Source organism: Scyliorhinus torazame, chromosome 21, assembly GCF_047496885.1.
Source record: "Scyliorhinus torazame isolate Kashiwa2021f chromosome 21, sScyTor2.1, whole genome shotgun sequence".
Lineage (NCBI taxonomy): Eukaryota > Metazoa > Chordata > Chondrichthyes > Carcharhiniformes > Scyliorhinidae > Scyliorhinus > Scyliorhinus torazame.
Window position 1 is genome coordinate 13,921,571 of NC_092727.1, and position 20,382 is coordinate 13,941,952.

A 20,382-nucleotide genomic window follows, 5' to 3' on the forward strand; every position below is an offset into this window, starting at 1 on the left:
GGACTGTATCCAGTGGTGACTGAGGACTGTATCCAGCGGCGACTGCGGACTGTAGACAGCGCCGTCAGTGGACTGCATCCAGCGCCGCCTGTGGACTGTATACAGCGGCGACTGCGGACTGTATCCAGCGCCGAATGTGGACTGTATCCAGCGCCGCCTGTGGACTGTATCCAGTGGCGACTGCGGACTGTATCCAGCGCCGCCTGCGGACTGTATCCAGCAGCGACTGCGAATTGCATCCAGCGCCGCCTGTAGACTGTATCCAGCGGCGACTGCTGACTGTATCCAGCGCCGCCTGTGGACTGTATCCAGCGACGACTGCGGACTGTATCCAGCGACGACTGCGGACTGTATCCAGCGCCGCCTGTGGTCTGTATCCAGTGGCGACTGCGGACTGTAGCCAGCGCCGCCTGCAGACTGTATCCAGCGGCGACTGCGGACTGTATCCAGCGCCGCCTGCGGACTGTATCCAGCGCCGCCTGCGGACTGTATCCAGCGGCGACTGCGGACTGTATCCAGCGCCGCCTGGGGACTGTATCCAGCAGCGACTGCGGACTGTATCCATCGGCGACTGCGGACTGTATCCAGCAACGACTGCGGAATGTATCCAGCGGCGACTGCGGACTGTATCCAGCGGCGACTGCGGACTGTATCCAGCGGCGACTGCGGACTGTATCCAGCGCCGCCTGGGGACTGTATCCAGCGGCGACTGCGTACTGTATCCAGCGGCGACTGCGGACTGTATCCAGCGCCGCCTGTGGACTGTATCCAGCGGCGACTGCGTATTGTATCCAGCGGCGACTGCCGACTGTATCCAGCGCCGCCTGTGGACTGTATCCAGCGGCGACTGCGGACTGTATCCAGCGCCGCCTGGGGACTGTATCCAGCGGCGACTGCGTACTGTATCCAGCGGCGACTGCATACTGTATCCAGCGCCGCCTGTGGACTGTATCCAGCGGCGACTGCGGACTGTATCCAGCGGCGACTGCCGACTGTATCCAGCGGCGAGTGCGGACTGTATCCAGCGCCGCCTGGGGACTGTATCCAGCGGCGACTGCGTACTGTATCCAGCGGCGCCTGCGGACTGTATCCAGCGGCGCCTGCGGAGTGTATCCAGCGGCGACTGCGGACTGTATCCAGCGCCGCCGGTAGACTGTATCCAGCGCCGCCTGGGGACTGTATCCAGCGGCGACTGCGGACTGTATCCAGCGGCGACTGCGGACTGTATCCAGTGCCGTGTGTAGACTGTATCCAGCGCCGTCTGCGGACTGTATCCAGCGGCGACTGCGGACTGTATCCAGTGCCGCCTGTGGACTGCATCCAGCACCGCCTGTGGACTGTACCCAGCGGCGCCTGTGGACTGTATCCAGCGCCGCCTGTAGACTGTATACAGCGCCGCCTGTAGACTGTATCCAGCGCCGCCTGTGGACTGTAACCAGCAGCGACTGCGGACTGTATCCAGTGCCGCGTGTAGACTGTATCCAGCGCCGCCTGTGGACTGTATCCAGTGCCGCCTGAGGACTGTATCCAGTGCCGCCTGCGGACTGTATCCAGCGCCGCCTGTGGACTGTATTCAGCACCACCTGTGGACTGTATCCAGGGTCGACTGATCACTGTATCCAGCGACGACTGCGGACTGTATCCAGCGGCGACTGCGGACTGTATCCAGTGCCACATGTGGACTTTATCCAGCGCCGCCTGTGGACTGTCTCCAGCGGCGACTGCGGACTGTATCCAGCGCCGCCTGTGGACTGTATCCAGCGGCGACTGCGGACTGTATCCAGCAGCGACTGCGGACTGTATCCAGCGCCGACTGGGGACTGTATCCAGCAGCGACTGCGGACTGTATCCAGCGCCGACTGGGGACTGTATCCAGCAGCGACTGCGGACTGTATCCAGCGGCGACTGCGGACTGTATCCAGCAGCGACTGCGGACTGTATCCAGCAGCGACTGCGGACTGTATCGATCGGCGACTGCAGACTGTATCCAGCAACGACTGCGGACTGTATCCAGCGGCAACTGCGGACTTTATCCAGCGGCGACTGCGGCCTGTATCCAGCGGCGACTGCCGACTGTATACAGCGGCGACTGCGGACTGTATCCAGCGCCGCCTGGGGACTGTATCCAGCGGCGACTGCGTACTGTATCCAGCGGCGACTGCGGACTGTATCCAGCGCCGCCTGTGGACTGTATCCAGCGGTGACTGCGGACTGTATCCAGCGCCGCCTGCGGACTGTATCCAGCGGCGACTGCGGACTGTATCCAGCGGCGACTGCGGACTGTATCCAGCGGTGACTGCGGACTGTATCCAGTGGCGACTGCGGACTGTATCCAGCGCCGCCTGTGGACTGTATCCAGCGGCGACTGCGGACTGTATCCAGCAGCGACTGCGGAGTGTATCCAGCGGCGACTGCGGACTGTATCCAGCGCGGCCTGCGGACTGTATACAGCGGCGACTGCGGACTGTATCCAGCGGCGACTGCCGACTGTATCCAGCGGCGAATGCGGACTGTATCCAGCGCTGCCTGCGGACTGTATCCAGCGGCGACTGCGTACTGTATCGAGCGGCGACTGCGGACTGTATCCAGCGCCGCCTGTGGACTGTGTCCAGTGGCGACTGCGGACTGTATCCAGCGCCGCCTGCGGACTGTGTCCAGCGGCGACTGCGGACTGTATCCAGCGGCGACTGCGGTGTGTATCCAGCGCCGCCTGTGGACTGTATCCAGCGCCGCCTGCGGACTGTGTCCAGCGGCGACTGCGGACTGTACCCAGCGGCGACTGCGGACTGTATCCAGTGCCGCATGTTGACTTTATCCAGCGCCGCCTGTGGACTGTATCCAGCGGCGACTGCGGACTGTATCCAGCGCCGCCTGTGGACTGTATCCAGCGGCGACTGCGGACTGTATCCAGCAGCGACTGCGGACTGTATCCATCGGCGACTGCAGACTGTTTCCAGCAACGACTGCAGACTGTATCCAACGGCGACTGCGGACTGTATCCAGCGGCGACTGCGGCCTGTATCCAGCGGCGACTGCCGACTGTATCCAGCGGCGACTGCAGACTGTATCCAGCGCCGCCTGGGGACTGTATCCAGCGGCGACTGCGTACTGTATCCAGCGGCGACTGCGGACTGTATCCAGCGCCGCCTGTGGACTGTATCCAGTGGTGATTGCGGACTGTATCCAGCGCCGCCTGCGGACTGTATCCAGCGGCGACAGCGGACTGTATCCAGCGGTGACTGCAGACTGTATCCAGCGCCGCATGTGGACTGTATCCAGCGGCGACTGCGGACTGTATCCAGCGGCGACTGCGGACTGTATCCAGTGGCGACTGCGGACTGTATCCAGCGCCGCCTGTGGACTGTATCCAGCGGCGACTGCAGACTGTATCCAGCGGCGACTGCGGACTGTATCCAGCGGCGACTGCGGACTGTATCCAGCGTCGCCTGCGGACTGTATCCAGCGGCGACTGCGGACTGTGTCCAGCGGCGACTGCGGACTGTATTCAGCGCCGCCTATGGACTGTATCCAGTGGCGACTGCGGACTGTATCCAGCGCCGCATGCGGACTGTATCCAGCTGCGACTGCGGACTGTATCCAGCGGCGACTGCGGACTGTATCCAGCACCGACTGCGGACTGTATCCAGTGGTGACTGAGGACTGTATCCAGCGGCGACTGCGGACTGTAGACAGCGCCGTCAGTGGACTGCATCCAGCGCCGCCTGTGGACTGTATACAGCGGCGACTGCGGACTGTATCCAGCGCCGAATGTGGACTGTATCCAGCGCCGCCTGTGGACTGTATCCAGTGGCGACTGCGGACTGTATCCAGCGCCGCCTGCGGACTGTATCCAGCAGCGACTGCGAATTGCATCCAGCGCCGCCTGTAGACTGTATCCAGCGGCGACTGCTGACTGTATCCAGCGCCGCCTGTGGACTGTATCCAGCGACGACTGCGGACTGTATCCAGCGACGACTGCGGACTGTATCCAGCGCCGCCTGTGGTCTGTATCCAGTGGCGACTGCGGACTGTAGCCAGCGCCGCCTGCAGACTGTATCCAGCGGCGACTGCGGACTGTATCCAGAGCCGCCTGCGGACTGTATCCAGCGCCGCCTGCGGACTGTATCCAGCGGCGACTGCAGACTGTATCCAGCGCCGCCTGGGGACTGTATCCAGCAGCGACTGCGGACTGTATCCATCGGCGACTGCGGACTGTATCCAGCAACGACTGCGGAATGTATCCAGCGGCGACTGCGGACTGTATCCAGCGGCGACTGCGGACTGTATCCAGCGGCGACTGCGGACTGTATCCAGCGCCGCCTGGGGACTGTATCCAGCGGCGACTGCGTACTGTATCCAGCGGCGACTGCGGACTGTATCCAGCGCCGCCTGTGGACTGTATCCAGCGGCGACTGCGTACTGTATCCAGCGGCGACTGCCGACTGTATCCAGCGCCGCCTGTGGACTGTATCCAGCGGCGACTGCGGACTGTATCCAGCGCCGCCTGGGGACTGTATCCAGCGGCGACTGCGTACTGTATCCAGCGGCGACTGCGGACTGTATCCAGCACCGCCTGTGGACTGTATCCAGCGGCGACTGCGGACTGTATCCAGCGGCGACTGCCGACTGTATCCAGCGGCGAGTGCGGACTGTATCCAGCGCCGCCTGGGGGCTGTATCCAGCGGCGACTGCGTACTGTATCCAGCGGCGACTGCGGACTGTATACAGCGCCGCCTGGGGACTGTATCCAGCGGCGACTGCGTACTGTATCCAGCGGCGACTGCGGACTGTATCCAGCGCCGCCTGTGGACTGTATCCAGTGGCGACTGCTGACAGTATCCAGCGCCGCCTGCGGACTGTATCCTGCGGCGACTGCGGACTGTATCCAGCGGCGACTGCGGACTTTATCCAGTGCCGCATGTGGACTTTATCCAGCGCCGCCTGTGGACTGTATCCAGCGGCGACTGCGGACTGTATCCTGCGGCGACTGTGGACTGTATCCAGTGGCGACTGCGGACTGTATCCAGCGGCGACTGCGGACTATATCCATCGGCGACTGCAGACTGTATCCAGCAACAACTGCGGACTGTATCCAGCACCGCCTGCGGACTGTATCCAACGGCGACTGCGGACTGTATCCAGCGGCGACTGCGGACTGTATCCAGCGGCGACTGCGGACCGTATCCAGCGGCGACTGCGGCCTGTATCCATCGGCGACTGCCGACTGTATCCAGCGGCGACTGCGGACTGTATCCAGCGCCGCCTGCGGACTGTATCCAGTGGTGACTGCGGACTGTATCCAGCGGCGACTGCGGACTGTATCCAGCGGCGACTGCAGACTGTATCCAGCGCCGCATGTGGACTGTATCTAGCGGCGACTGCAGACTGTATCCAGCGCCGCATGTGGACTGTATCCAGCGGCGACTGCGGACTGTATCCAGCGGCGACTGCGGACTGTATCCAGCGGCGACTGCAGACTGTATCCAGCGCCGCATGTGGACTGTATCCAGTGGCGACTGCGGACTGTATCCAGCGGCGACTGCGGACTGTATCCAGCGCCGCCTGCGGACTGTATACAGCGGCGACTGCGGACTGTATCCAGCGGCGACTGCGGACTGTATCCAGCGGCGACTGCGGACTGTATCCAGCGACGACTGCGGACTGTATCCAGCGCGGCCTGTGGTCTGTATCCAGTAGCGACTGCGGACTGTATCCAGCGCCGCCTGCGGACTGTATCCAGCGGCGACTGCGGACTGTATCCAGCGCCGCCTGCGGACTGTATCCAGCGCCGCCTGCGGACTGTATCCAGCGGTGACTGCGGACTGCATCCAGCGCCGCCTGTAGACTGTATCCAGTGGCGACTGGGGACTCTATCCAGCGCCGCCTGTGGACTGTATCCAGCGCCGCCGGTAGACTGTATCCAGCGCCGCCTGTGGACTGTATCCAGCGCCGTCTGCGGACTGTATCCAGCGGCGACTGCGGTCTGTATCCAGTGCCGCCTGTGGACTGCATCCAGCACCGCCTGTGGACTGTACCCAGCGGCGCCTGTGGACTGTATCCAGCGCCGCCTGTAGACGGTATACAGCGCCGCCTGTAGGCTGTATCCAGCGCCGCCTGTGGACTGTAACCAGCGGCGACTGCGGACTGTATCCAGTGCCGCGTGTAGACTGTATCCAGCGCCGCCTGTGGACTGTATCCAGCGCCGCCTGAGGACTGTATCCAGTGCCGCCTGCGGACTGTATCCAGCGCCACCTGTGGACTGTATTCAGCACCACCTGTGGACTGTATCCAGCGGCGACTGATCTCTGTATCCAGCGACGACTGCGGACTGTATCCAGCGGCGACTGCGGACTGTATCCAGCGCCACCTGTGGACTGTATCCAGCACCACCTGTGGACTGTATCCAGGGTCGACTGATCACTGTATCCAGCGACGACTGCGGACTGTATCCAGTGCCACATGTGGACTTTATCCAGCGCCGCCTGTGGACTGTCTCCAGCGGCGACTGCGGACTGTATCCAGCGGCGACTGCGGACTGTATCCAGCGCCACCTGTGGACTGTATCCAGCACCACCTGTGGACTGTATCCAGGGTCGACTGATCACTGTATCCAGCGGCGACTGCCGACTGTATCCAGCGGCGACTGCGGTGTGTATCCAGCGCCGCCTGTGGACTGTATCCAGCGGCGACTGCGGACTGTATCCAGCAGCGACTGCGGACTGTATCGATCGGCGACTGCAGACTGTATCCAGCAACGACTGCGGACTGTATCCAGCGGCAACTGCGGACTGTATCCAGCGGCGACTGCGGCCTGTATCCAGCGGCGACTGCCGACTGTATACAGCGGCGACTGCGGACTGTATCCAGCGCCGCCTGTGGACTGTATCCAGCGGCGACTGCGTACTGTATCCAGCGGCGACTGCCGACTGTATCCAGCGCCGCCTGTGGACTGTATCCAGCGGCGACTGCGGACTGTATCCAGCGCCGCCTGGGGACTGTATCCAGCGGCGACTGCGTACTGTATCCAGCGGCGACTGCGGACTGTATCCAGCGCCGCCTGTGGACTGTATCCAGCGGCGACTGCGGACTGTATCCAGCGGCGACTGCCGACTGTATCCAGCGGCGAGTGCGGACTGTATCCAGCGCCGCCTGGGGACTGTATCCAGCGGCGACTGCGTACTGTATCCAGCGGCGACTGCGGACTGTATACAGCGCCGCCTGGGGACTGTATCCAGCGGCGACTGCGTACTGTATCCAGCGGCGACTGCGGACTGTATCCAGCGCCGCCTGTGGACTGTATCCAGTGGCGACTGCTGACAGTATCCAGCGCCGCCTGCGGACTGTATCCTGCGGCGACTGCGGACTGTATCCAGCGGCGACTGCGGACTTTATCCAGTGCCGCATGTGGACTTTATCCAGCGCCGCCTGTGGACTGTATCCAGCGGCGACTGCGGACTGTATCCTGCGGCGACTGTGGACTGTATCCAGTGGCGACTGCGGACTGTATCCAGCGGCGACTGCGGACTATATCCATCGGCGACTGCAGACTGTATCCAGCAACAACTGCGGACTGTATCCAGCGCCGCCGGTGGACTGTATCCAGCGCCGCCTGTGGACTGTATCCAGCGGCGACTGCGGACTGTATCCAGCGGCGACTGCGGACTGTATCCAGTGCCGTGTGTAGACTGTATCCAGCGCCGTCTGCGGACTGTATCCAGCGGCGACTGCGGACTGTATCCAGTGCCGCCTGTGGACTGCATCCAGCACCGCCTGTGGACTGTACCCAGCGGCGCCTGTGGACTGTATCCAGCGCCGCCTGTAGACTGTATACAGCGCCGCCTGTAGACTGTATCCAGCGCCGCCTGTGGACTGTAACCAGCGGCGACTGCGGACTGTATCCAGTGCCGCGTGTAGACTGTATCCAGCGCCGCCTGTGGACTGTATCCAGTGCCGCCTGAGGACTGTATCCAGTGCCGCCTGCGGACTGTATCCAGCGCCGCCTGTGGACTGTATTCAGCACCACCTGTGGACTGTATCCAGGGTCGACTGATCACTGTATCCAGCGACGACTGCGGACTGTATCCAGCGGCGACTGCGGACTGTATCCAGTGCCACATGTGGACTTTATCCAGCGCCGCCTGTGGACTGTCTCCAGCGGCGACTGCGGACTGTATCCAGCGCCGCCTGTGGACTGTATCCAGCGGCGACTGCGTACTGTATCCAGCGGCGACTGCGGACTGTATCCAGCGCCGCCTGTGGACTGTATCCAGCGGCGACTGCGTACTGTATCCAGCGGCGACTGCGGACTGTATCCAGCGCCGCCTGTGGACTGTATCCAGCGGTGACTGCGGACTGTATCCAGCGCCGCCTGCGGACTGTATCCAGCGGTAACTGCGGACTGTATCCAGTGGCGACTGCGGACTGTATCCAGCGCCGCCTGTGGACTGTATCCAGCGGCGACTGCGGACTGTATCCAGCAGCGACTGCGGAGTGTATCCAGCGGCGACTGCGGACTGTATCCAGCGCGGCCTGTGGACTGTATCCAGCGGCGACTGCGGACTGTATCCAGCGGCGACTGCCGACTGTATCCAGCGGCGAATGCGGACTGTATCCAGCGCTGCCTGCGGACTGTATCCAGCGGCGACTGCGTACTGTATCGAGCGGCGACTGCGGACTGTATCCAGCGCCGCCTGTGGACTGTGTCCAGTGGCGACTGCGGACTGTATCCAGCGCCGCCTGCGGACTGTGTCCAGCGGCGACTGCGGACTGTATCCAGCGGCGACTGCGGTGTGTATCCAGCGCCGCCTGTGGACTGTATCCAGCGCCGCCTGCGGACTGTGTCCAGCGGCGACTGCGGACTGTACCCAGAGGCGACTGCGGACTGTATCCAGTGCCGCATGTTGACTTTATCCAGCGCCGCCTGTGGACTGTATCCAGCGGCGACTGCGGACTGTATCCAGCGCCGCCTGTGGACTGTATCAAGCGGCGACTGCGGACTGTATCCAGCAGCGACTGCGGACTGGATCCATCGGCGACTGCAGACTGTTTCCAGCAACGACTGCAGACTGTATCCAACGGCGACTGCGGACTGTATCCAGCGGCGACTGCGGCCTGTATCCAGCGGCGACTGCCGACTGTATCCAGCGGCGACTGCAGACTGTATCCAGCGCCGCCTGGGGACTGTATCCAGCGGCGACTGCGTACTGTATCCAGCGGCGACTGCGGACTGTATCCAGCGCCGCCTGTGGACTGTATCCAGTGGTGATTGCGGACTGTATCCAGCGCCGCCTGCGGACTGTATCCAGCGGCGACAGCGGACTGTATCCAGCGGTGACTGCAGACTGTATCCAGCGCCGCATGTGGACTGTATCCAGCGGCGACTGCGGACTGTATCCAGCGGCGACTGCGGACTGTATCCAGTGGTGACTGCGGACTGTATCCAGCGCCGCCTGTGGACTGTATCCAGCGGCGACTGCAGACTGTATCCAGCGGCGACTGCGGACTGTATCCAGCGGCGACTGCGGACTGTATCCAGCGTCGCCTGCGGACTGTATCCAGCGGCGACTGCGGACTGTGTCCAGCGGCGACTGCGGACTGTATTCAGCGCCGCCTATGGACTGTATCCAGTGGCGACTGCGGACTGTATCCAGCGCCGCATGCGGACTGTATCCAGCTGCGACTGCGGACTGTATCCAGCGGCGACTGCGGACTGTATCCAGCACCGACTGCGGACTGTATCCAGTGGTGACTGAGGACTGTATCCAGCGGCGACTGCGGACTGTAGACAGCGCCGTCAGTGGACTGCATCCAGCGCCGCCTGTGGACTGTATACAGCGGCGACTGCGGACTGTATCCAGCGCCGAATGTGGACTGTATCCAGCGCCGCCTGTGGACTGTATCCAGTGGCGACTGCGGACTGTATCCAGCGCCGCCTGCGGACTGTATCCAGCAGCGACTGCGAATTGCATCCAGCGCCGCCTGTAGACTGTATCAAGCGGCGACTGCTGACTGTATCCAGCGCCGCCTGCGGACTGTATCCAGCGGCGACTGCGGACTGTGTCCAGCGGCGACTGCGGACTGTATTCAGCGCCGCCTATGGACTGTATCCAGTGGCGACTGCGGACTGTATCCAGCGCCGCATGCGGACTGTATCCAGCTGCGACTGCGGACTGTATCCAGCGGCGACTGCGGACTGTATCCAGCACCGACTGCGGACTGTATCCAGTGGTGACTGAGGACTGTATCCAGCGGCGACTGCGGACTGTAGACAGCGCCGTCAGTGGACTGCATCCAGCGCCGCCTGTGGACTGTATACAGCGGCGACTGCGGACTGTATCCAGCGCCGAATGTGGACTGTATCCAGCGCCGCCTGTGGACTGTATCCAGTGGCGACTGCGGACTGTATCCAGCGCCGCCTGCGGACTGTATCCAGCAGCGACTGCGAATTGCATCCAGCGCCGCCTGTAGACTGTATCCAGCGGCGACTGCTGACTGTATCCAGCGCCGCCTGTGGACTGTATCCAGCGACGACTGCGGACTGTATCCAGCGACGACTGCGGACTGTATCCAGCGCCGCCTGTGGTCTGTATCCAGTGGCGACTGCGGACTGTAGCCAGCGCCGCCTGCAGACTGTATCCAGCGGCGACTGCGGACTGTATCCAGCGCCGCCTGCGGACTGTATCCAGCGCCGCCTGCGGACTGTATCCAGCGGCGACTGCGGACTGTATCCAGCGCCGCCTGGGGACTGTATCCAGCAGCGACTGCGGACTGTATCCATCGGCGACTGCGGACTGTATCCAGCAACGACTGCGGAATGTATCCAGCGGCGACTGCGGACTGTATCCAGCGGCGACTGCGGACTGTATCCAGCGGCGACTGCGGACTGTATCCAGCGCCGCCTGGGGACTGTATCCAGCGGCGACTGCGTACTGTATCCAGCGGCGACTGCGGACTGTATCCAGCGCCGCCTGTGGACTGTATCCAGCGGCGACTGCGTATTGTATCCAGCGGCGACTGCCGACTGTATCCAGCGCCGCCTGTGGACTGTATCCAGCGGCGACTGCGGACTGTATCCAGCGCCGCCTGGGGACTGTATCCAGCGGCGACTGCGTACTGTATCCAGCGGCGACTGCGTACTGTATCCAGCGCCGCCTGTGGACTGTATCCAGCGGCGACTGCGGACTGTATCCAGCGGCGACTGCCGACTGTATCCAGCGGCGAGTGCGGACTGTATCCAGCGCCGCCTGGGGACTGTATCCAGCGGCGACTGCGTACTGTATCCAGCGGCGCCTGCGGACTGTATCCAGCGGCGCCTGCGGAGTGTATCCAGCGGCGACTGCGGACTGTATCCAGCGCCGCCGGTAGACTGTATCCAGCGCCGCCTGGGGACTGTATCCAGCGGCGACTGCGGACTGTATCCAGCGGCGACTGCGGACTGTATCCAGTGCCGTGTGTAGACTGTATCCAGCGCCGTCTGCGGACTGTATCCAGCGGCGACTGCGGACTGTATCCAGTGCCGCCTGTGGACTGCATCCAGCACCGCCTGTGGACTGTACCCAGCGGCGCCTGTGGACTGTATCCAGCGCCGCCTGTAGACTGTATACAGCGCCGCCTGTAGACTGTATCCAGCGCCGCCTGTGGACTGTAACCAGCAGCGACTGCGGACTGTATCCAGTGCCGCGTGTAGACTGTATCCAGCGCCGCCTGTGGACTGTATCCAGTGCCGCCTGAGGACTGTATCCAGTGCCGCCTGCGGACTGTATCCAGCGCCGCCTGTGGACTGTATTCAGCACCACCTGTGGACTGTATCCAGGGTCGACTGATCACTGTATCCAGCGACGACTGCGGACTGTATCCAGCGGCGACTGCGGACTGTATCCAGTGCCACATGTGGACTTTATCCAGCGCCGCCTGTGGACTGTCTCCAGCGGCGACTGCGGACTGTATCCAGCGCCGCCTGTGGACTGTATCCAGCGGCGACTGCGGACTGTATCCAGCAGCGACTGCGGACTGTATCCAGCGCCGACTGGGGACTGTATCCAGCAGCGACTGCGGACTGTATCCAGCGCCGACTGGGGACTGTATCCAGCAGCGACTGCGGACTGTATCCAGCGGCGACTGCGGACTGTATCCAGCAGCGACTGCGGACTGTATCCAGCAGCGACTGCGGACTGTATCGATCGGCGACTGCAGACTGTATCCAGCAACGACTGCGGACTGTATCCAGCGGCAACTGCGGACTTTATCCAGCGGCGACTGCGGCCTGTATCCAGCGGCGACTGCCGACTGTATACAGCGGCGACTGCGGACTGTATCCAGCGCCGCCTGGGGACTGTATCCAGCGGCGACTGCGTACTGTATCCAGCGGCGACTGCGGACTGTATCCAGCGCCGCCTGTGGACTGTATCCAGCGGTGACTGCGGACTGTATCCAGCGCCGCCTGCGGACTGTATCCAGCGGCGACTGCGGACTGTATCCAGCGGCGACTGCGGACTGTATCCAGCGGTGACTGCGGACTGTATCCAGTGGCGACTGCGGACTGTATCCAGCGCCGCCTGTGGACTGTATCCAGCGGCGACTGCGGACTGTATCCAGCAGCGACTGCGGAGTGTATCCAGCGGCGACTGCGGACTGTATCCAGCGCGGCCTGCGGACTGTATACAGCGGCGACTGCGGACTGTATCCAGCGGCGACTGCCGACTGTATCCAGCGGCGAATGCGGACTGTATCCAGCGCTGCCTGCGGACTGTATCCAGCGGCGACTGCGTACTGTATCGAGCGGCGACTGCGGACTGTATCCAGCGCCGCCTGTGGACTGTGTCCAGTGGCGACTGCGGACTGTATCCAGCGCCGCCTGCGGACTGTGTCCAGCGGCGACTGCGGACTGTATCCAGCGGCGACTGCGGTGTGTATCCAGCGCCGCCTGTGGACTGTATCCAGCGCCGCCTGCGGACTGTGTCCAGCGGCGACTGCGGACTGTACCCAGCGGCGACTGCGGACTGTATCCAGTGCCGCATGTTGACTTTATCCAGCGCCGCCTGTGGACTGTATCCAGCGGCGACTGCGGACTGTATCCAGCGCCGCCTGTGGACTGTATCCAGCGGCGACTGCGGACTGTATCCAGCAGCGACTGCGGACTGTATCCATCGGCGACTGCAGACTGTTTCCAGCAACGACTGCAGACTGTATCCAACGGCGACTGCGGACTGTATCCAGCGGCGACTGCGGCCTGTATCCAGCGGCGACTGCCGACTGTATCCAGCGGCGACTGCAGACTGTATCCAGCGCCGCCTGGGGACTGTATCCAGCGGCGACTGCGTACTGTATCCAGCGGCGACTGCGGACTGTATCCAGCGCCGCCTGTGGACTGTATCCAGTGGTGATTGCGGACTGTATCCAGCGCCGCCTGCGGACTGTATCCAGCGGCGACAGCGGACTGTATCCAGCGGTGACTGCAGACTGTATCCAGCGCCGCATGTGGACTGTATCCAGCGGCGACTGCGGACTGTATCCAGCGGCGACTGCGGACTGTATCCAGTGGCGACTGCGGACTGTATCCAGCGCCGCCTGTGGACTGTATCCAGCGGCGACTGCAGACTGTATCCAGCGGCGACTGCGGACTGTATCCAGCGGCGACTGCGGACTGTATCCAGCGTCGCCTGCGGACTGTATCCAGCGGCGACTGCGGACTGTGTCCAGCGGCGACTGCGGACTGTATTCAGCGCCGCCTATGGACTGTATCCAGTGGCGACTGCGGACTGTATCCAGCGCCGCATGCGGACTGTATCCAGCTGCGACTGCGGACTGTATCCAGCGGCGACTGCGGACTGTATCCAGCACCGACTGCGGACTGTATCCAGTGGTGACTGAGGACTGTATCCAGCGGCGACTGCGGACTGTAGACAGCGCCGTCAGTGGACTGCATCCAGCGCCGCCTGTGGACTGTATACAGCGGCGACTGTGGACTGTATCCAGCGCCGAATGTGGACTGTATCCAGCGCCGCCTGTGGACTGTATCCAGTGGCGACTGCGGACTGTATCCAGCGCCGCCTGCGGACTGTATCCAGCAGCGACTGCGAATTGCATCCAGCGCCGCCTGTAGACTGTATCCAGCGGCGACTGCTGACTGTATCCAGCGCCGCCTGTGGACTGTATCCAGCGACGACTGCGGACTGTATCCAGCGACGACTGCGGACTGTATCCAGCGCCGCCTGTGGTCTGTATCCAGTGGCGACTGCGGACTGTAGCCAGCGCCGCCTGCAGACTGTATCCAGCGGCGACTGCGGACTGTATCCAGAGCCGCCTGCGGACTGTATCCAGCGCCGCCTGCGGACTGTATCCAGCGGCGACTGCAGACTGTATCCAGCGCCGCCTGGGGACTGTATCCAGCAGCGACTGCGGACTGTATCCATCGGCGACTGCGGACTGTATCCAGCAACGACTGCGGAATGTATCCAGCGGCGACTGCGGACTGTATCCAGCGGCGACTGCGGACTGTATCCAGCGGCGACTGCGGACTGTATCCAGCGCCGCCTGGGGACTGTATCCAGCGGCGACTGCGTACTGTATCCAGCGGCGACTGCGGACTGTATCCAGCGCCGCCTGTGGACTGTATCCAGCGGCGACTGCGTACTGTATCCAGCGGCGACTGCCGACTGTATCCAGCGCCGCCTGTGGACTGTATCCAGCGGCGACTGCGGACTGTATCCAGCGCCGCCTGGGGACTGTATCCAGCGGCGACTGCGTACTGTATCCAGCGGCGACTGCGGACTGTATCCAGCACCGCCTGTGGACTGTATCCAGCGGCGACTGCGGACTGTATCCAGCGGCGACTGCCGACTGTATCCAGCGGCGAGTGCGGACTGTATCCAGCGCCGCCTGGGGACTGTATCCAGCGGCGACTGCGTACTGTATCCAGCGGCGACTGCGGACTGTATACAGCGCCGCCTGGGGACTGTATCCAGCGGCGACTGCGTACTGTATCCAGCGGCGACTGCGGACTGTATCCAGCGCCGCCTGTGGACTGTATCCAGTGGCGACTGCTGACAGTATCCAGCGCCGCCTGCGGACTGTATCCTGCGGCGACTGCGGACTGTATCCAGCGGCGACTGCGGACTTTATCCAGTGCCGCATGTGGACTTTATCCAGCGCCGCCTGTGGACTGTATCCAGCGGCGACTGCGGACTGTATCCTGCGGCGACTGTGGACTGTATCCAGTGGCGACTGCGGACTGTATCCAGCGGCGACTGCGGACTATATCCATCGGCGACTGCAGACTGTATCCAGCAACAACTGCGGACTGTATCCAGCACCGCCTGCGGACTGTATCCAACGGCGACTGCGGACTGTATCCAGCGGCGACTGCGGACTGTATCCAGCGGCGACTGCGGACCGTATCCAGCGGCGACTGCGGCCTGTATCCATCGGCGACTGCCGACTGTATCCAGCGGCGACTGCGGACTGTATCCAGCGCCGCCTGCGGACTGTATCCAGTGGTGACTGCGGACTGTATCCAGCGGCGACTGCGGACTGTATCCAGCGGCGACTGCAGACTGTATCCAGCGCCGCATGTGGACTGTATCTAGCGGCGACTGCAGACTGTATCCAGCGCCGCATGTGGACTGTATCCAGCGGCGACTGCGGACTGTATCCAGCGGCGACTGCGGACTGTATCCAGCGGCGACTGCAGACTGTATCCAGCGCCGCATGTGGACTGTATCCAGTGGCGACTGCGGACTGTATCCAGCGGCGACTGCGGACTGTATCCAGCGCCGCCTGCGGACTGTATACAGCGGCGACTGCGGACTGTATCCAGCGGCGACTGCGGACTGTATCCAGCGGCGACTGCGGACTGTATCCAGCGACGACTGCGGACTGTATCCAGCGCGGCCTGTGGTCTGTATCCAGTAGCGACTGCGGACTGTATCCAGCGCCGCCTGCGGACTGTATCCAGCGGCGACTGCGGACTGTATCCAGCGCCGCCTGCGGACTGTATCCAGCGCCGCCTGCGGACTGTATCCAGCGGTGACTGCGGACTGCATCCAGCGCCGCCTGTAGACTGTATCCAGTGGCGACTGGGGACTCTATCCAGCGCCGCCTGTGGACTGTATCCAGCGCCGCCGGTAGACTGTATCCAGCGCCGCCTGTGGACTGTATCCAGCGCCGTCTGCGGACTGTATCCAGCGGCGACTGCGGTCTGTATCCAGTGCCGCCTGTGGACTGCATCCAGCACCGCCTGTGGACTGTACCCAGCGGCGCCTGTGGACTGTATCCAGCGCCGCCTGTAGACGGTATACAGCGCCGCCTGTAGGCTGTATCCAGCGCCGCCTGTGGACTGTAACCAGCGGCGACTGCGGACTGTATCCAGTGCCGCGTGTAGACTGTATCCAGCGCCGCCTGTGGACTGTATCCAGCGCCGCCTGAGGACTGTATCCAGTGCCGCCTGCGGACTGTATCCAGCGCCACCTGTGGACTGTATTCAGCACCACCTGTGGACTGTATCCAGCGGCGACTGATCTCTGTATCCAGCGACGACTGCGGACTGTATCCAGCGGCGACTGCGGACTGTATCCAGCGCCACCTGTGGACTGTATCCAGCACCACCTGTGGACTGTATCCAGGGTCGACTGATCACTGTATCCAGCGACGACTGCGGACTGTATCCAGTGCCACATGTGGACTTTATCCAGCGCCGCCTGTGGACTGTCTCCAGCGGCGACTGCGGACTGTATCCAGCGGCGACTGCGGACTGTATCCAGCGCCACCTGTGGACTGTATCCAGCACCACCTGTGGACTGTATCCAGGGTCGACTGATCACTGTATCCAGCGGCGACTGCCGACTGTATCCAGCGGCGACTGCGGTGTGTATCCAGCGCCGCCTGTGGACTGTATCCAGCGGCGACTGCGGACTGTATCCAGCAGCGACTGCGGACTGTATCGATCGGCGACTGCAGACTGTATCCAGCAACGACTGCGGACTGTATCCAGCGGCAACTGCGGACTGTATCCAGCGGCGACTGCGGCCTGTATCCAGCGGCGACTGCCGACTGTATACAGCGGCGACTGCGGACTGTATCCAGCGCCGCCTGTGGACTGTATCCAGCGGCGACTGCGTACTGTATCCAGCGGCGACTGCCGACTGTATCCAGCGCCGCCTGTGGACTGTATCCAGCGGCGACTGCGGACTGTATCCAGCGCCGCCTGGGGACTGTATCCAGCGGCGACTGCGTACTGTATCCAGCGGCGACTGCGGACTGTATCCAGCGCCGCCTGTGGACTGTATCCAGCGGCGACTGCGGACTGTATCCAGCGGCGACTGCCGACTGTATCCAGCGGCGAGTGCGGACTGTATCCAGCGCCGCCTGGGGACTGTATCCAGCGGCGACTGCGTACTGTATCCAGCGGCGACTGCGGACTGTATACAGCGCCGCCTGGGGACTGTATCCAGCGGCGACTGCGTACTGTATCCAGCGGCGACTGCGGACTGTATCCAGCGCCGCCTGTGGACTGTATCCAGTGGCGACTGCTGACAGTATCCAGCGCCGCCTGCGGACTGTATCCTGCGGCGACTGCGGACTGTATCCAGCGGCGACTGCGGACTTTATCCAGTGCCGCATGTGGACTTTATCCAGCGCCGCCTGTGGACTGTATCCAGCGGCGACTGCGGACTGTATCCTGCGGCGACTGTGGACTGTATCCAGTGGCGACTGCGGACTGTATCCAGCGGCGACTGCGGACTATATCCATCGGCGACTGCAGACTGTATCCAGCAACAACTGCGGACTGTATCCAGCACCGCCTGCGGACTGTATCCAACGGCGACTGCCGACTGTATCCAGCGGCGACTGCGGACTGTATCCAGCGCCGCCTGCGGACTGTATCCAGTGGTGACTGCGGACTGTATCCAGCGGCGACTGCGGACTGTATCCAGCGGCGACTGCAGACTGTATCCAGCGCCGCATGTGGACTGTATCTAGCGGCGACTGCAGACTGTATCCAGCGCCGCATGTGGACTGTATCCAGCGGCGACTGCGGACTGTATCCAGCGGCGACTGCGGACTGTATCCAGCGGCGACTGCAGACTGTATCCAGCGCCGCATGTGGACTGTATCCAGTGGCGACTGCGGACTGTATCCAGCGGCGACTGCGGACTGTATCCAGCGCCGCCTGCGGACTGTATACAGCGGCGACTGCGGACTGTATCCAGCGGCGACTGCGGACTGTATCCAGCGGCGACTGCGGACTGTATCCAGCGACGACTGCGGACTGTATCCAGCGCGGCCTGTGGTCTGTATCCAGTAGCGACTGCGGACTGTATCCAGCGCCGCCTGCGGACTGTATCCAGCGGCGACTGCGGACTGTATCCAGCGCCGCCTGCGGACTGTATCCAGCGCCGCCTGCGGACTGTATCCAGCGGTGACTGCGGACTGCATCCAGCGCCGCCTGTAGACTGTATCCAGTGGCGACTGGGGACTCTATCCAGCGCCGCCTGTGGACTGTATCCAGCGCCGCCGGTAGACTGTATCCAGCGCCGCCTGTGGACTGTATCCAGCGCCGTCTGCGGACTGTATCCAGCGGCGACTGCGGTCTGTATCCAGTGCCGCCTGTGGACTGCATCCAGCACCGCCTGTGGACTGTACCCAGCGGCGCCTGTGGACTGTATCCAGCGCCGCCTGTAGACGGTATACAGCGCCGCCTGTAGGCTGTATCCAGCGCCGCCTGTGGACTGTAACCAGCGGCGACTGCGGACTGTATCCAGTGCCGCGTGTAGACTGTATCCAGCGCCGCCTGTGGACTGTATCCAGCGCCGCCTGAGGACTGTATCCAGTGCCGCCTGCGGACTGTATCCAGCGCCACCTGTGGACTGTATTCAGCACCACCTGTGGACTGTATCCAGCGGCGACTGATCTCTGTATCCAGCGACGACTGCGGACTGTATCCAGCGGCGACTGCGGACTGTATCCAGCGCCACCTGTGGACTGTATCCAGCACCACCTGTGGACTGTATCCAGGGTCGACTGATCACTGTATCCAGCGACGACTGCGGACTGTATCCAGTGCCACATGTGGACTTTATCCAGCGCCGCCTGTGGACTGTCTCCAGCGGCGACTGCGGACTGTATCCAGCGGCGACTGCGGACTGTATCCAGCGCCACCTGTGGACTGTATCCAGCACCACCTGTGGACTGTATCCAGGGTCGACTGATCACTGTATCCAGCGGCGACTGCCGACTGTATCCAGCGGCGACTGCGGTGTGTATCCAGCGCCGCCTGTGGACTGTATCCAGCGGCGACTGCGGACTGTATCCAGCAGCGACTGCGGACTGTATCGATCGGCGACTGCAGACTGTATCCAGCAACGACTGCGGACTGTATCCAGCGGCAACTGCGGACTGTATCCAGCGGCGACTGCGGCCTGTATCCAGCGGCGACTGCCGACTGTATACAGCGGCGACTGCGGACTGTATCCAGCGCCGCCTGGGGACTGTATCCAGCGGCGACTGCGTACTGTATCCAGCGGCGACTGCGGACTGTATCCAGCGCCGCCTGTGGACTGTATCCAGCGGTGACTGCGGACTGTATCCAGCGCCGCCTGTGGACTGTATCCAGCGGCGACTGCGGACTGTATCCAGCGGCGACTGCGGACTGTATCCAGCGGTGACTGCGGACTGTATCCAGTGGCGACTGCGGACTGTATCCAGCGCCGCCTGTGGACTGTATCCAGCGGCGACTGTGGACTGTATCCAGCATCGACTGCGGAGTGTATCCAGCGGCGACTGCGGACTGTATCCAGCGCGGCCTGCGGACTGTATCCAGCGGCGACTGCGGACTGTATCCAGCGGCGACTGCCGACTGTATCCAGCGGCGACTGCGGACTGTATCCAGCGCTGCCTGCGGACTGTATCCAGCGGCGACTGCGGACTGTATCCAGCGCCGCCTGTGGACTGTATCCAGTGGCGACTGCGGACTGTATCCAGCGCCGCCTGCGGACTGTGTCCAGCGGCGACTGCGGACTGTATCCAGCGGCGACTGCGGTGTGTACCCAGCGCCGCCTGTGGACTGTATCATGCGGCGACTGCGGACTGTACGCAGCGGCGACTGCGGACTGTATCCAGTGCCGCATGTTGACTTTATCCAGCGCCGCCTGTGGACTGTATCCAGCGGCGACTGCGGACTGTATCCAGCGCCGCCTGTGGACTGTATCCAGCGGCGACTGCGGACTGTATCCAGCAGCGACTGCGGACTGTATCCATCGGCGACTGCAGACTGTTTCCAGCAACGACTGCAGACTGTATCCAACGGCGACTGCGGACTGTATCCAGTAGCGACTGCGGACTGTATCCAGCGCCGCCAGCGGACTGTATCCAGCGGCGTCTGCGGAC